General features: G+C 48.3%; 8 non-coding genes across 8 annotated transcripts; all 8 read right to left on the bottom strand.

The window, feature by feature from the left end:
• Positions 1 to 961: 961 nt before the first annotated feature.
• Positions 962 to 1,125, bottom strand: LOC140390722 (U1 spliceosomal RNA). The gene has a single exon (XR_011934780.1). It is a non-coding gene; the product is annotated as a U1 spliceosomal RNA (small nuclear RNA).
• A 1,944-nt stretch (positions 1,126 to 3,069) lies between these two features.
• LOC140390674 (U1 spliceosomal RNA) lies at positions 3,070 to 3,233 on the bottom strand. The gene has a single exon (XR_011934732.1). It is a non-coding gene; the product is annotated as a U1 spliceosomal RNA (small nuclear RNA).
• Positions 3,234 to 5,136: 1,903 nt separating this feature from the next.
• On the bottom strand, positions 5,137 to 5,300 carry LOC140390704 (U1 spliceosomal RNA). The gene has a single exon (XR_011934761.1). It is a non-coding gene; the product is annotated as a U1 spliceosomal RNA (small nuclear RNA).
• A 1,935-nt stretch (positions 5,301 to 7,235) lies between these two features.
• LOC140390623 (U1 spliceosomal RNA) lies at positions 7,236 to 7,399 on the bottom strand. Its single transcript, XR_011934683.1, has one exon. It is a non-coding gene; the product is annotated as a U1 spliceosomal RNA (small nuclear RNA).
• Positions 7,400 to 9,321: 1,922 nt separating this feature from the next.
• On the bottom strand, positions 9,322 to 9,485 carry LOC140390770 (U1 spliceosomal RNA). The gene has a single exon (XR_011934827.1). It is a non-coding gene; the product is annotated as a U1 spliceosomal RNA (small nuclear RNA).
• Positions 9,486 to 11,407: 1,922 nt separating this feature from the next.
• On the bottom strand, positions 11,408 to 11,571 carry LOC140390827 (U1 spliceosomal RNA). The gene has a single exon (XR_011934884.1). It is a non-coding gene; the product is annotated as a U1 spliceosomal RNA (small nuclear RNA).
• Positions 11,572 to 13,368: 1,797 nt separating this feature from the next.
• LOC140390844 (U1 spliceosomal RNA) lies at positions 13,369 to 13,532 on the bottom strand. The gene has a single exon (XR_011934900.1). It is a non-coding gene; the product is annotated as a U1 spliceosomal RNA (small nuclear RNA).
• A 1,916-nt stretch (positions 13,533 to 15,448) lies between these two features.
• LOC140390727 (U1 spliceosomal RNA) lies at positions 15,449 to 15,612 on the bottom strand. The gene has a single exon (XR_011934785.1). It is a non-coding gene; the product is annotated as a U1 spliceosomal RNA (small nuclear RNA).
• Positions 15,613 to 15,742: the final 130 nt, after the last annotated feature.

The raw sequence follows: 15,742 nt of genomic DNA, 5'->3' as shown, positions 1-15,742 counted from the left end.
CACGGACAGTGACCCTGGGCCAGGATTCAAACCCGGGTCCTCAGCGCCGTAGTCCCAGTGCTAACCACGGCACCATGTGCCATTTTCGCACACACCCATCTGACACGCACAGACCCAGCACACCAGCCCACCACGAAAAACACACGCACACTCATTCTTGATACTCACAATCACCCCAACGCACACACACATCTCTGACACACACACACCCGACACAGAGTTAACATTTCCTCAACGGGGATAGAAAGAAATTGATGAGGAGGATTTGCGAGTCACATAAATGTTGATTGTAATAATAACAATGATTATCGTCACAAGTAGGCTTACATTAACACTGCAATGAAGTGACTGTGAAAAACAACTAGTCGCCAAAATCCGGCGCCTGTTCGGGTACAGAGCGGGAGAATTGAGAATGTCCAAATTACCTATCAGCATGCCTTTGGGGACTTGTGGGAGCAACCGGAGGAAAGCCACGCAGAGAATGTGCAGAGTCCACAGAGCCGGGAATGGGACCTGGGATCGTGGAGCTGTGAAGCAACAGCAGGGCAGCAGGGTAGCAGAAGTGGATAGCACGGTGGCTTCACAGCGCTACGGTGCCAGATTCGATTCGCTGCTGGGTCACTGTCAGTGCGGAGTCTACGTGGGTTTCCTCCAGGTGCTGCGGTGTCCTCCCACAGTGCAAAGAGGTGCTGGTTATGTGGACTGGCTATGCTAAACTGCCCTCATTGTCGAAAAAAGTTTAGGAGAGGTTAATGGGTTAAGGGGATAGGATAGAAGTGAGGGCTGAAGTGAGACGGTGCAGACTGGATGGGCTGAACGGCCTCATTCTGCACTGTATGTTCTGTGCTAACCACTGTGTTACCATGCTCTCCTGTTGTTGGCTCCGGGAGAGGTTTTTAGAGCGATCTTTCCAACATGTTGCTCGACCAGAAAAGGATCAATCTATTTTAGTTCCGTAAATCAGGGGAGAGCGCGAACGCAGTCCCCCACTACCACAAATTTTGCAGTCGAGTATCCCGCATTTGGGGACATCGCAGGCGTCAGCACACCCGAAGTGCAATGGGCTAGCCTCGTCCTGGGCGAACCACCTTGTTGATCATGGTTTCTCCTCTGCCAGGTAAGTATGCTTAAAAACAGTACACCCTCCCAGTCCACACCACACATCACATCTTTCACTCACACTTACTGCATTTACACGGCCAAACTGTCACTTTACTTACAATTATCTCTACCGAATTAGACTAGTTCTGTTGTATGATTTTGACAAATTGTCGAATATACCTCTCTATAAGAAACACATTGCCTAAAACGTCCGCTATGCTATTTGCATATTGGCCTGAAAAGGAAGTGAACCGCCCCTTATCTACCTATCAGTCAAACGATGGACCGTTTTCCGGAATGAAGACTATCTCTCTCAAAACTTTGTCTGTCCATCTTTATTCAGCAAGGAAACAATTAACTTTTCTGACACAGAAATAGAAAGATTGATGAGGAGGTTTTTGGAGTCACGAAGATATTGGTTGTTGTCTTTAGGAGAGGTTTTTTAGCGTCATGAGCAGTTTATTGAGAGGTATGTTTGCAGGTTTATTTGGGGGCGGGGTCAGGTTAATCTTCATGGGGACATGCACCCCACCACCATCCCCACGCACGCACCCCATCCCACATGCATCACCACACACTCACACACTATATTGTTTAAACATAAATTTAGAGTACCCAATTCATTTTATGTTCCAATTTATTGGCAATTTGATGTGGCCAATCCACCTAGCCTGTACATCTTTGGGTTGTGAGGGTGAGACCCACGCAAACACTTAGGAAAATGTGCAAACTCCTCATGGACAATGACCTGGGTCCTGGATCGAACTCTAGTCTTCGACGCCGTGAGGGAACAGTGCTAAGCACTGCGCCACCATGCCGCCCCTAAACAGACACACTACCCCGACACTCCTACACCCATCATTTTTCTTTTAAATTTAGAGCACCCAATCATTTTGTTATTTTTTTAAATTAAGGGGCAATTTAGCATGGCCAATCCACCTAACCTGCACATCTTTGGGTTGTGGGGGTGAAACCCACGCAGACACGGCGAGAATGTGCAAACTCCACACGGACAGTGACCCTGGGCCAGGATTCAAACCCGGGTCCTCAGCGCCGTTGTCCCAGTGCTAACCACTGCACCATGTGCCATTTTCGCACACACCCATCTGACACGCACAGACCCAGCACACCAGCCCCCCACGAAAAACACACGCATACTCATTCTTGATAATCACAATCACCCCAACGCACACACACACCTCTGACACACACACACCCGACACAGAGTTAACATTGCCTCAACGGGGATAGAAAGAAATTGATGAGGAGGATTTGCGAGTCACATAAATGTTGATTGTAATAATAACAATGATTATCGTCACAAGTAGGCTTACATTAACACTGCAATGAAGTGACTGTGAAAAACAACTAGTCGCCAAAATCCGGCGCCTGTTCGGGTACAGAGCGGGAGAATTGAGAATGTCCAAATTACCTATCAGCATGCCTTTTGGGACTTGTGGGAGCAACCGGAGGAAAGCCACGCAGAGAATGTGCAGAGTCCACAGAGCCGGGAATGGGACCTGGGATCGTGGAGCTGTGAAGCAACAGCAGGGCAGCAGGGTAGCAGAAGTGGATAGCACGGTGGCTTCACAGCGCCACGGTGCCAGATTCGATTCGCTGCTGGGTCACTGTCTGTGCGGAGTCTGCGTGGGTTTCCTCCAGGTGCTGCGGTGTACTCCCACAGTGCAAAGAGGTGCTGGTTATGTGGACTGGCTATGCTAAACTGCCCTCATTGTCGAAAAAAGTTTAGGAGAGGTTAATGGGTTAAGGGGATAGGATAGAAGTGAGGGCTGAAGTGAGACGGTGCAGACTGGATGGGCTGAACGGCATCATTCTGCACTTTATGTTCTGTGCTAACCACTGTGTTACCATGCTCTCCTGTTGTTGGCTCCGGGAGAGGTTTTTAGAGCGATCTTTCCAACATGTTGCTCGACCAGAAAAGGATTAATCTATTTTAGTTCCGTAAATCAGGGGAGAGCGCGAACGCAGTCCCCCACTACCACAAATTTTGCAGTCGAGTATCCCACATTTGGGGACATCGCAGGCGTCAGCACACCCGAAGTGCAATGGGCTAGCCTCGTCCTGGGCGAACCACCTTGTTGATCATGGTTTCACCCCTGCCAGGTAAGTATGCTTAAAAACAGTACACCCTCCCAGTCCACACCACACATCACATCTTTCACTCACACTTACTGCATTTACACGGCCAAACTGTCACTTTACTTACAATTATCTCTACCGAATTAGACTAGTTCTGTTGTATGATTTTGACAAATTGTCGAATATACCTCTCTATAAGAAACACATTGCCTAAAACGTCCGCTATGCTATTTGCATATTGGCCTGAAAAGGAAGTGAACCGCCCCTTATCTACCTATCGGTCAAACGATGGACCGTGTTCCGGAATGAAGACTATCTCTCTCAAAACTTTGTCTGTCCATCTTTATTCAGCAAGGAAACAATTAACTTTTCTGACACAGAAATAGAAAGATTGATGAGGAGGTTTTTGGAGTCACGAAGATATTGGTTGTTGTCTTTAGGAGAGGTTTTTTAGCGTCATGAGCAGTTTATTGAGAGGAATGTTTGCAGGTTTATTTGGGGGCGGGGTCAGGTTAATCTTCATGGGGACATGCACCCCACCACCATCCCCACGCACGCACCCCATCCCACATGCATCACCACACACTCACACACTATATTGTTTAAACATAAATTTAGAGTACCCAATTCATTTTATGTTCCAATTTATTGGCAATTTGATGTGGCCAATCCACCTAGCCTGTACATCTTTGGGTTGTGAGGGTGAGACCCACGCAAACACTGAGGGAAATGTGCAAACTCCTCATGGACAATGACCCGGGGCCTGGATCGAACTCTGGTCTTCGACGCCGTGAGGGAACAGTGCTAAGCACTGCGCCACCATGCCGCCCCTAAACAGACACACTACCCCGACCCTCCTGCACCCATCTTTTTTCTTTTAAATTTAGAGCACCCAATCATTTTGTTATTTTTTTAAATTAAGGGACAATTTAGCATGGCCAATCCACCTAACCTGCACATCTTTGGGTTGTGGGGGTGAAACCCACGCAGACACGGCGAGAATGTGCAAACTCCACACGGACAGTGACCCTGGGCCAGGATTCAAACCCGGGTCCTCAGCGCCGTTGTCCCAGTGCTAACCACTGCACCATGTGCCACTTTCGCACACACCCATCTGACACGCACAGACCCAGCACACCAGCCCCCCACGAAAAAAACACAAACACTCATTCTAGATACTCACAATCACCCAACACACACACCCGACACTGAGTTAACATTTCTGCAACGGGGATAGAAAGAAATTGATGAGGAGGATTTGAGAGTCACAAAGATGTTGATTGTAATAAAAACAATGATTATCGTCACAAGTAGGCTTACATTAACACTGCAATGAAGTTACTGTGAAAAACAACTAGTCGCCACAATCCGGCGCCTGTTCGGGTACAGAGCGGGAGAATTGAGAATGTCCAAATTACCTATCAGCATGCCTTTGGGGACTTGTGGGAGCAACCGGAGGAGAGCCACGCAGACACGTGGAGAATGTGCAGAGTCCACAGAGCCGGGAATGGGACCTGGGATCGTGGAGCTGTGAAGCAACTGCAGGGCAGCACGGTAGCAGAAGTGGATAGCACCGTGGCTTCACAGCACCAGGGTGCCAGATTCGATTCGACGCTGGGTCACTGTCTGTGCGGAGTCTGCGTGGGTGTCCTCCCACAGTGCAAAGAAGTGCAGGTTATGTGGACTGGCTATGCTAAACTGCCCTCATTGTCGAAAAAAGTTTAGGAGAGGTTAATGGGATAGGATAGAAGTGAGGGCTGAAGTGGGTCGGTGCAGACTGGATGGGCTGAACGGCCTCATTCTGAACTGCATGTTCTATGCTAACCACTGTGTTACCATGCTACCCTGTTGTTGGCTCCTGGAGAGGTTTTTAGGGCGATGCTTCCAACAGGTTGATCGATGTGAAAAGGATCAATCTATTTTTGTTTCGTAAATCAGGGGAGAGCGCGAACGCAGTCCCCCACTACCACAAATTTTGCAGTCGAGTATCCCGCATTTGGGGACATCGCAGGCGTCAGCACACCCGAAGTGCAATGGGCTAGCCTCGTCCTGGGCGAAACACCTTTTTGATCATGGTTTCACCCCTGCCAGGTAAGTATGCTTAAAAAAGTACACCCTCCCAGTCCACACCACACATCACATCTTTCACTCACACTTACTGCATTTACACGGCCAAACTGTCACTTTACTTACAATTATCTCTACCGAATTAGACTAGTTCTGTTGTATGATTTTGACAAATTGTCGAACATACCTCTCTATAAGAAACACATTGCCTAAAACGTCCGCTATGCTATTTGCATATTGGCCTTAAAAGGAAGTGAACCGCCCCTTATCTACCTGTCAGTCAAACGATGGACCGTTTTCCGGAATGAAGACTTTCTCTCTCAAAACTTTGTCTGTCCATCTTTGTTCAGCAAGGAAACAATTAACTTTTCTGACACGGAAATAGAAAGATTGATGAGGAGGTTTTTGGAGTCACGAAGATATTGGTTGTTGTCTCTAGGAGAGGTTTTTTAGCGTCATGGGCAGTTTATTGAGAGGCATGTTTGCAGGTTTATTTGGGGGTTGAGTCAGGTTAATCTTCATGGGGACATGCTCCCCACCCCCATCCCCACGCACGCACCCCATCCCACATGCATCACCACACACTGTATTGTTTAAAAATAAATTTAGAGTACCCAATTCGTTTTATGTTCCAATTTATTGGCAATTTGATGTGGCCAATCCACCTAGCCTGTACATCTTTGGGTTGTGAGGGTGAGACCCACGCAAACACTGAGGAAAATGTGCAAACTCCTCATGGACAATGACCTGGGTCCTGGATCGAACTCTAGTCTTCGACGCCGTGAGGGAACAGTGCTAAGCACTGCGCCACCATGCCGCCCCTAAACAGACACACTACCCCGACACTCCTACACCCATCTTTTTTCTTTTAAATTTAGAGCACCCAATCATTTTGTTATTTTTTTAAATTAAGGGGCAATTTAGCATGGCCAATCCACCTAACCTGCACATCTTTGGGTTGTGGGGGTGAAACCCACGCAGACACGGCGAGAATGTGCAAACTCCACACGGACAGTGACCCTGGGCCAGGATTCAAACCCGGGTCCTCAGCGCCGTTGTCCCAGTGCTAACCACTGCACCATGTGCCATTTTCGCACACACCCATCTGACACGCACAGACCCAGCACACCAGCCCCCCACGAAAAACACACGCACACTCATTCTTGATACTCACAATCACCCCAACGCACACATACACCTCTGACACACACACACCCGACACAGAGTTAACATTTCCTCAACGGGGATAGAAAGAAATTGATGAGGAGGATTTGCGAGTCACATAAATGTTGATTGTAATAATAACAATGATTATCGTCACAAGTAGGCTTACATTAACACTGCAATGAAGTGACTGTGAAAAACAACTAGTCGCCAAAATCCGGCGCCTGTTCGGGTACAGAGCGGGAGAATTGAGAATGTCCAAATTACCTATCAGCATGCCTTTGGGGACTTGTGGGAGCAACCGGAGGAAAGCCACGCAGAGAATGTGCAGAGTCCACAGAGCCGGGAATGGGACCTGGGATCGTGGAGCTGTGAAGCAACAGCAGGGCAGCAGGGTAGCAGAAGTGGATAGCACGGTGGCTTCACAGCGCCACGGTGCCAGATTCGATTCGCTGCTGGGTCACTGTCTGTGCGGAGTCTGCGTGGGTTTCCTCCAGGTGCTGCGGTGTCCTTCCACAGTGCAAAGAGGTGCTGGTTATGTGGACTGGCTATGCTAAACTGCCCTCTTTGTCGAAAAAAGTTTAGGAGAGGTTAATGGGTTAAGGGGATAGGATAGAAGTGAGGGCTGAAGTGAGACGGTGCAGACTGGATGGGCTGAACAGCCTCATTCTGCACTGTATGCTCTGTGCTAACCACTGTGTTACCATGCTCTCCTGTTGTTGGCTCCGGGAGAGGTTTTTAGAGCGATCTTTCCAACATGTTGCTCGACCAGAAAAGGATCAATCTATTTTAGTTCCGTAAATCAGGGGAGAGCGCGAACGCAGTCCCCCACTACCACAAATTTTGCAGTCGAGTATCCCGCATTTGGGGACATCGCAGGCGTCAGCACACCCGAAGTGCAATGGGCTAGCCTCGTCCTGGGCGAACCACCTTGTTGATCATGGTTTCACCCCTGCCAGGTAAGTATGCTTAAAAACAGTACACCCTCCCAGTCCACACCACACATCACATCTTTCACTCACACTTACTGCATTTACACGGCCAAACTGTCACTTTACTTACAATTATCTCTACCGAATTAGACTAGTTCTGTTGTATGATTTTGACAAATTGTCGAATATACCTCTCTATAAGAAACACATTGCCTAAAACGTCCGCTATGCTATTTGCATATTGGCCTGAAAAGGAAGTGAACCGCCCCTTATCTACCTATCAGTCAAACGATGGACCGTTTTCCGGAATGAAGACTATCTCTCTCAAAACTTTGTCTGTCCATCTTTATTCAGCAAGGAAACAATTAACTTTTCTGACACAGAAATAGAAAGATTGATGAGGAGGTTTTTGGAGTCACGAAGATATTGGTTGTTGTCTTTAGGAGAGGTTTTTTAGCGTCATGAGCAGTTTATTGAGAGGCATGTTTGCAGGTTTATTTGGGGGCGGGGTCAGGTTAATCTTCATGGGGACATGCACCCCACCACCATCCCCACGCACGCACCCCATCCCACATGCATCACCACACACTCACACACTATATTGTTTAAACATAAATTTAGAGTACCCAATTCATTTTATGTTCCAATTTATTGGCAATTTGATGTGGCCAATCCACCTAGCCTGTACATCTTTGGGTTGTGAGGGTGAGACCCACGCAAACACTGAGGGAAATGTGCAAACTCCTCATGGACAATGACCCGGGGCCTGGATCGAACTCTGGTCTTCGACGCCGTGAGGGAACAGTGCTAAGCACTGCGCCACCATGCCGCCCCTAAACAGACACACTACCCCGACCCTCCTGCACCCATCTTTTTTCTTTTAAATTTAGAGCACCCAATCATTTTGTTATTTTTTTAAATTAAGGGGCAATTTAGCATGGCCAATCCACCTAACCTGCACATCTTTGGGTTGTGGGGGTGAAACGCACGCAGACACGGCGAGAATGTGCAAACTCCACACGGACAGTGACCCTGGGCCAGGATTCAAACCCGGGTCCTCAGCGCCGTTGTCCCAGTGCTAACCACTGCACCATGTGCCACTTTCGCATACACCCATCTGACACGCACAGACCCAGCACACCAGCCCCCCACGAAAAACATTCACACACTCATTCTTGACACTCACAATCACCCAACACACACACCCGACACTGAGTTAACATTTCTGCAACGGGGATAGAAAGAAATTGATGAGGAGGATTTGAGAGTCACAAAGATGTTGATTGTAATAAAAACAATGATTATCGTCACAAGTAGGCTTACATTAACACTGCAATGAAGTTACTGTGAAAAACAACTAGTCGCCACAATCCGGCGCCTGTTCGGGTACAGAGCGGGAGAATTGAGAATGTCCAAATTACCTATCAGCATGCCTTTGGGGACTTGTGGGAGCAACCGGAGGAAAGCCACGTAGACACGTGGAGAATGTGCAGAGTCCACAGAGCCGGGAATGGGACCTGGGATCGTGGAGCTGTGAAGCAACTGCAGGGCAGCACGGTAGCAGAAGTGGATAGCACCGTGGCTTCACAGCACCAGGGTGCCAGATTCGATTCGCCGCTGGGTCACTGTCTATGCGGAGTCTGCGTGGGTTTCCTCCAGGTGCTGCGGTGTCCTCCCACAGTGCAAAGAAGTGCAGGTTATGTGGACGGGCCATGCTAAACTGACCTCATTGTCGAAAAAAGTATAGGAGAGGTTAATGGGATAGGATAGAATTGAGGGCTGAAGTGGGTCGGTGCAGATTGGATGGGCTGAACGGCCTCATTCTGAACTGCATGTTCTATGCTAACGACTGTGTTACCATGCTACCCTGTTGTTGGCTCCTGGAGAAGTTTTTATGGCGATGCTTCCAAAAGGTTGCTCGATCTGAAAAGGATCAATCTACTTTTGTTTCGTAAATCAGGGGAGAGCGCGAATGCAGTCCCCCACGACCACAAATTTTGCAGTCGAGTATCCCGCATTTGGGGACATCGCAGGTGTCAGCACACCCTAAGTGCAATGGGCTAGCCTCGTCCTGGGCGAACCACCTTGTTGATCATGGTTTCACCCCTGCCAGGTAAGTATGCTTAAAAACAGTACACCCTCCCAGTCCACACCACACATCACATCTTTCACTCACACTTACTGCATTTACACGGCCAAACTGTCACTTTACTTACAATTATCTCTACCGAATTAGACTAGTTCTGTTGTATGATTTTGACAAATTGTCGAATATACCTCTCTATAAGAAACACATTGCCTAAAACGTCTGCTATGCTATTTGCATATTGGCCTGAAAAGGAAGTGAACCGCCCCTTATCTACCTATCAGTCAAACGATGGACCGTTTTCCGGAATGAAGACTATCTCTCTCAAAACTTTGTCTGTCCATCTTTATTCAGCAAGGAAACAATTCACTTTTCTGACACGGAAATAGAAAGATTGATGAGGAGGTTTTTGGAGTCACGAAGATATTGGTTGTTGTCTCTAGGAGAGGTTTTTTAGCGTCATGAGCAGTTTATTGAGAGGCATGTTTGCAGGTTTATTTGGGGGCGGGGTCAGGTTAATCTTCATGGGGACATGCTCCCCACCCCCATCCCCACGCACGCACCCCATCCCACATGCATCACCACACACTCGCACACTATATTGTTTAAAAATAAATTTAGAGTACCCAATTCATTTTATGTTCCAATTTATTGGCAATTTGATGTGGCCAATCCACCTAGCCTGTACATCTTTGGGTTGTGAGGGTGAGACCCACGCAAACACTGAGGGAAATGTGCAAACTCCTCATGGACAATGACCCGGGGCCTGGATCGAACTCTGGTCTTCGACGCCGTGAGGGAACAGTGCTAAGCACTGCGCCACCATGCCGCCCCTAAACAGACACACTACCCCGACCCTCCTGCACCCATCTTTTTTCTTTTAAATTTAGAGCACCCAATCATTTTGTTATTTTTTTAAATTAAGGGGCAATTTAGCATGGCCAATCCACCTAACCTGCACATCTTTGGGTTGTGGGGGTGAAACGCACGCAGACACGGCGAGAATGTGCAAACTCCACACGGACAGTGACCCTGGGCCAGGATTCAAACCCGGGTCCTCAGCGCCGTTGTCCCAGTGCTAACCACTGCACCATGTGCCACTTTCGCATACACCCATCTGACACGCACAGACCCAGCACACCAGCCCCCCACGAAAAACATTCACACACTCATTCTTGACACTCACAATCACCCAACACACACACCCGACACTGAGTTAACATTTCTGCAACGGGGATAGAAAGAAATTGATGAGGAGGATTTGAGAGTCACAAAGATGTTGATTGTAATAAAAACAATGATTATCGTCACAAGTAGGCTTACATTAACACTGCAATGAAGTTACTGTGAAAAACAACTAGTCGCCACAATCCGGCGCCTGTTCGGGTACAGAGCGGGAGAATTGAGAATGTCCAAATTACCTATCAGCATGCCTTTGGGGACTTGTGGGAGCAACCGGAGGAAAGCCACGCAGACACGTGGAGAATGTGCAGAGTCCACAGAGCCGGGAATGGGACCTGGGATCGTGGAGCTGTGAAGCAACTGCAGGGCAGCACGGTAGCAGAAGTGGATAGCACCGTGGCTTCACAGCACCAGGGTGCCAGATTCGATTCGCCGCTGGGTCACTGTCTATGCGGAGTCTGCGTGGGTTTCCTCCAGGTGCTGCGGTGTCCTCCCACAGTGCAAAGAAGTGCAGGTTATGTGGACGGGCCATGCTAAACTGACCTCATTGTCGAAAAAAGTATAGGAGAGGTTAATGGGATAGGATAGAATTGAGGGCTGAAGTGGGTCGGTGCAGATTGGATGGGCTGAACGGCCTCATTCTGAACTGCATGTTCTATGCTAACGACTGTGTTACCATGCTACCCTGTTGTTGGCTCCTGGAGAAGTTTTTATGGCGATGCTTCCAAAAGGTTGCTCGATCTGAAAAGGATCAATCTACTTTTGTTTCGTAAATCAGGGGAGAGCGCGAATGCAGTCCCCCACGACCACAAATTTTGCAGTCGAGTATCCCGCATTTGGGGACATCGCAGGTGTCAGCACACCCTAAGTGCAATGGGCTAGCCTCGTCCTGGGCGAACCACCTTGTTGATCATGGTTTCAACCCTGCCAGGTAAGTATGCTTAAAAACAGTACACCCTCCCAGTCCACACCACACATCACATCTTTCACTCACACTTACTGCATTTACACGGCCAAACTGTCACTTTACTTACAATTATCTCTACCGAATTAGAGTAGTTCTGTTGTATGATTTTGACAAATTGTCGAATATACCTCTCTATAAGAAACACATTGCCTAAAACGTCCGCTATGCTATTTGCATATTGGCCTGAAAAGGAAGTGAACCGCCCCTTATCTACCTATCAGTCAAACGATGGACCGTTTTCCGGAATGAAGACTATCTCTCTCAAAACTTTGTCTGTCCATCTTTATTCAGCAAGGAAACAATTCACTTTTCTGACACGGAAATAGAAAGATTGATGAGGAGGTTTTTGGAGTCACGAAGATATTGGTTGTTGTCTCTAGGAGAGGTTTTTTAGCGTCATGAGCAGTTTATTGAGAGGCATGTTTGCAGGTTTATTTGGGGGCGGGGTCAGGTTAATCTTCATGGGGACATGCTCCCCACCCCCATCCCCACGCACGCACCCCATCCCACATGCATCACCACACACTCGCACACTATATTGTTTAAAAATAAATTTAGAGTACCCAATTCATTTTATGTTCCAATTTATTGGCAATTTGATGTGGCCAATCCACCTAGCCTGTACATCTTTGGGTTGTGAGGGTGAGACCCACGCAAACACTGAGGGAAATGTGCAAACTCCTCATGGACAATGACCCGGGGCCTGGATCGAACTCTGGTCTTCGACGCCGTGAGGGAACAGTGCTAAGCACTGCGCCACCATGCCGCCCCTAAACAGACACACTACCCCGACCCTCCTGCACCCATCTTTTTTCTTTTAAATTTAGAGCACCCAATCATTTTGTTATTTTTTTAAATTAAGGGGCAATTTAGCATGGCCAATCCACCTAACCTGCACATCTTTGGGTTGTGGGGGTGAAACCCACGCAGACACGGCGAGAATGTGCAAACTCCACACGGACAGTGACCCTGGGCCAGGATTCAAACCCGGGTCCTCAGCGCCGTTGTCCCAGTGCTAACCACTGCACCATGTGCCACTTTCGCACACACCTATCTGACACGCACAGACCCAGCACACCAGCCCCCCACGAAAAACATTCACACACTCATTCTTGACACTCACAATCACCCAACACACACACCCGACACTGAGTTAACATTTCTGCAACGGGGATAGAAAGAAATTGATGAGGAGGATTTGAGAGTCACAAAGATGTTGATTGTAATAAAAACAATGATTATCGTCACAAGTAGGCTTACATTAACACTGCAATGAAGTTACTGTGAAAAACAACTAGTCGCCACAATCCGGCGCCTGTTCGGGTACAGAGCGGGAGAATTGAGAATGTCCAAATTACCTATCAGCATGCCTTTGGGGACTTGTGGGAGCAACCGGAGGAAAGCCACGCAGACACGTGGAGAATGTGCAGAGTCCACAGAGCCGGGAATGGGACCTGGGATCGTGGAGCTGTGAAGCAACTGCAGGGCAGCACGGTAGCAGAAGTGGATAGCACCGTGGCTTCACAGCACCAGGGTGCCAGATTCGATTCGCCGCTGGGTCACTGTCTATGCGGTTAAAGGGATCGGATAGAAGTGAGAGCTGAAGTGGGTCGGTGCAGACTGGATGGGCTGAACGGCCTCATTCGGAACTGCATGTTCTATACTAACCACTGTGTTACCATGCTACCCTGTTGGCTCCTGGAGAGGTTTTTCGGGCGATGCTTCCAACAGGTTGCTCGATCTGAAAAGGATCAATCTATTTTTGTTTCGTAAGGAGAGCGCGAACGCAGTCCCCCACTACCACAAATTTTGCAGTCGAGTATCCCGCATTTGGGGACATCGCAGGCGTCAGCACACCCGAAGTGCAATGGGCTAGCCTCGTCCTGGGCGAACCACCTTGTTGATCGAGGTTTCATCCCTGCCAGGTAAATATGCTTAAAAACAGTACACCCTCCCAGTCCACACCACACATCACATCTTTCACTCACACTTACTGCATTTACACGGCCAAACTGTCACTTTACTTACAATTATCTCTACCGAATTAGACTAGTTCTGTTGTATGATTTTGACAAATTGTCGAATATACCTCTCTATAAGAAACACATTGCCTAAAACGTCCGCTATGCTATTTGCATATTGGCCTTAAAAGGAAGTGAACCGCCCCTTATCTACCTGTCAGTCAAACGATGGACCGTTTTCCGGAATGAAGACTTTCTCTCTCAAAACTTTGTCTGTCCATCTTTGTTCAGCAAGGAAACAATTAACTTTTCTGACACGGAAATAGAAAGATTGATGAGGAGGTTTTTGGAGTCACGAAGATATTGGTTGTTATCTCTAGGAGAGGTTTTTTAGCGTCATGAGCAGTTTATTGAGAGGCATGTTTGCAGGTTTATTTGGGGGTGGGGTCAGGTTAATCTTCATGGGGACATGCTCCCCACCCCCATCCCCACGCACGCACCCCATCCCACATGCATCACCACACACTCACACACTATATTGATTAAAAATAAATTTAGAGTACCCAATTCATTTTATGTTCCAATTTATTGGCAATTTGATGTGGCCAATCCACCTAGCCTGTACATCTTTGGGTTGTGAGGGTGAGACCCACGCAAACACTGAGGGAAATGTGCAAACTCCTCATGGACAATGACCCGGGGCCTGGATCGAACTCTGGTCTTCGACGCCGTGAGGGAACAGTGCTAAGCACTGCGCCACCATGCCGCCCCTAAACAGACACACTACCCCGACCCTCCTGCACCCATCTTTTTTCTTTTAAATTTAGAGCACCCAATCATTTTGTTATTTTTTTAAATTAAGGGGCAATTTAGCATGGCCAATCCACCTAACCTGCACATCTTTGGGTTGTGGGGGTGAAACCCACGCAGACACGGCGAGAATGTGCAAACTCCACACGGACAGTGACCCTGGGCCAGGATTCAAACCCGGGTCCTCAGCGCCGTTGTCCCAGTGCTAACCACTGCACCATGTGCCATTTTCGCACACACCCATCTGACACGCACAGACCCAGCACACCAGCCCCCCACGAAAAACACACACACACTCATTCTTGATACTCACAATCACCCAACACACACACCCGACACTGAGTTAACATTTCTGCAACGGGGATAGAAAGAAATTGATGAGGAGGATTTGAGAGTCACAAAGATGTTGATTGTAATAAAAACAATGATTATCGTCACAAGTAGGCTTACATTAACACTGCAATGAAGTTACTGTGAAAAACAACTAGTCGCCACAATCCGGCGCCTGTTCGGGTCCAGAGAGGGAGAATTGAGAATGTCCAAATTACCTATCAGCATGCCTTTGGGGACTTGTGGGAGCAACCGGAGGAAAGCCACGCAGACACGTGGAGAATGTGCAGAGACCACAGAGCCGGGAATGGGACCTGGGATCGTGGAGCTGTGAAGCAACTGCAGGGCAGCATGGTAGCAGAAGTGGATAGCACCGTGGCTTCACAGCACCAGGGTGCCAGATTCGATTCGCCGCTTGGTCACTGTCTGTGCGGAGTCTGCGTGGGTTTCCTCCAGGTGCTGCGGTGTCCTCCCACAGTGCAAAGAAGTGCAGGTTATGTGGACTGGCCATGCTAAACTGCCCTCATTGTCGAAAAAAGTTTAGGAGAGGTTAATGGGATCGGATAGAAGTGAGGGCTGAAGTGGGTCGGTGCAGACTGGATTGGCTGAACCGCCTCATTCTGAACTGCATGTTCTATGCTAACCACTGTGTTACCATGCTACCCTGTTGTTGGCTCCTGGAGAGGTTTTTCGGGCGATGCTTCCAACAGGTTGCTCGATCTGAAAAGGATCAATCTATTTTTGTTTCGTAAGGAGAGCGCGAACGCAGTCCCCCACTACCACAAATTTTGCAGTCGAGTATCCCGCATTTGGGGACATCGCAGGCGTCAGCACACCCGAAGTGCAATGGGCTAGCCTCGTCCTGGGCGAACCACCTTGTTGATCATGGTTTCACCCCTGCCAGGTAAGTATGCTTAAAAACAGTACACCCTCCCAGTCCACACCACACATCACATCTTTCACTCACACTTACTGCATTTACACGGCCAAACTGTCACTTTACTTACAATTATCTCTACCGAATTAGACTAGTTCTGTTGTA

This window comes from Scyliorhinus torazame, chromosome 14 (assembly GCF_047496885.1).
Source record: "Scyliorhinus torazame isolate Kashiwa2021f chromosome 14, sScyTor2.1, whole genome shotgun sequence".
In the NCBI taxonomy this organism is placed as follows: domain Eukaryota; kingdom Metazoa; phylum Chordata; class Chondrichthyes; order Carcharhiniformes; family Scyliorhinidae; genus Scyliorhinus; species Scyliorhinus torazame.
The sequence above is the reverse complement of the archived record's forward strand: the minus strand, read 5'-3'. Positions and strand labels throughout refer to the sequence as shown.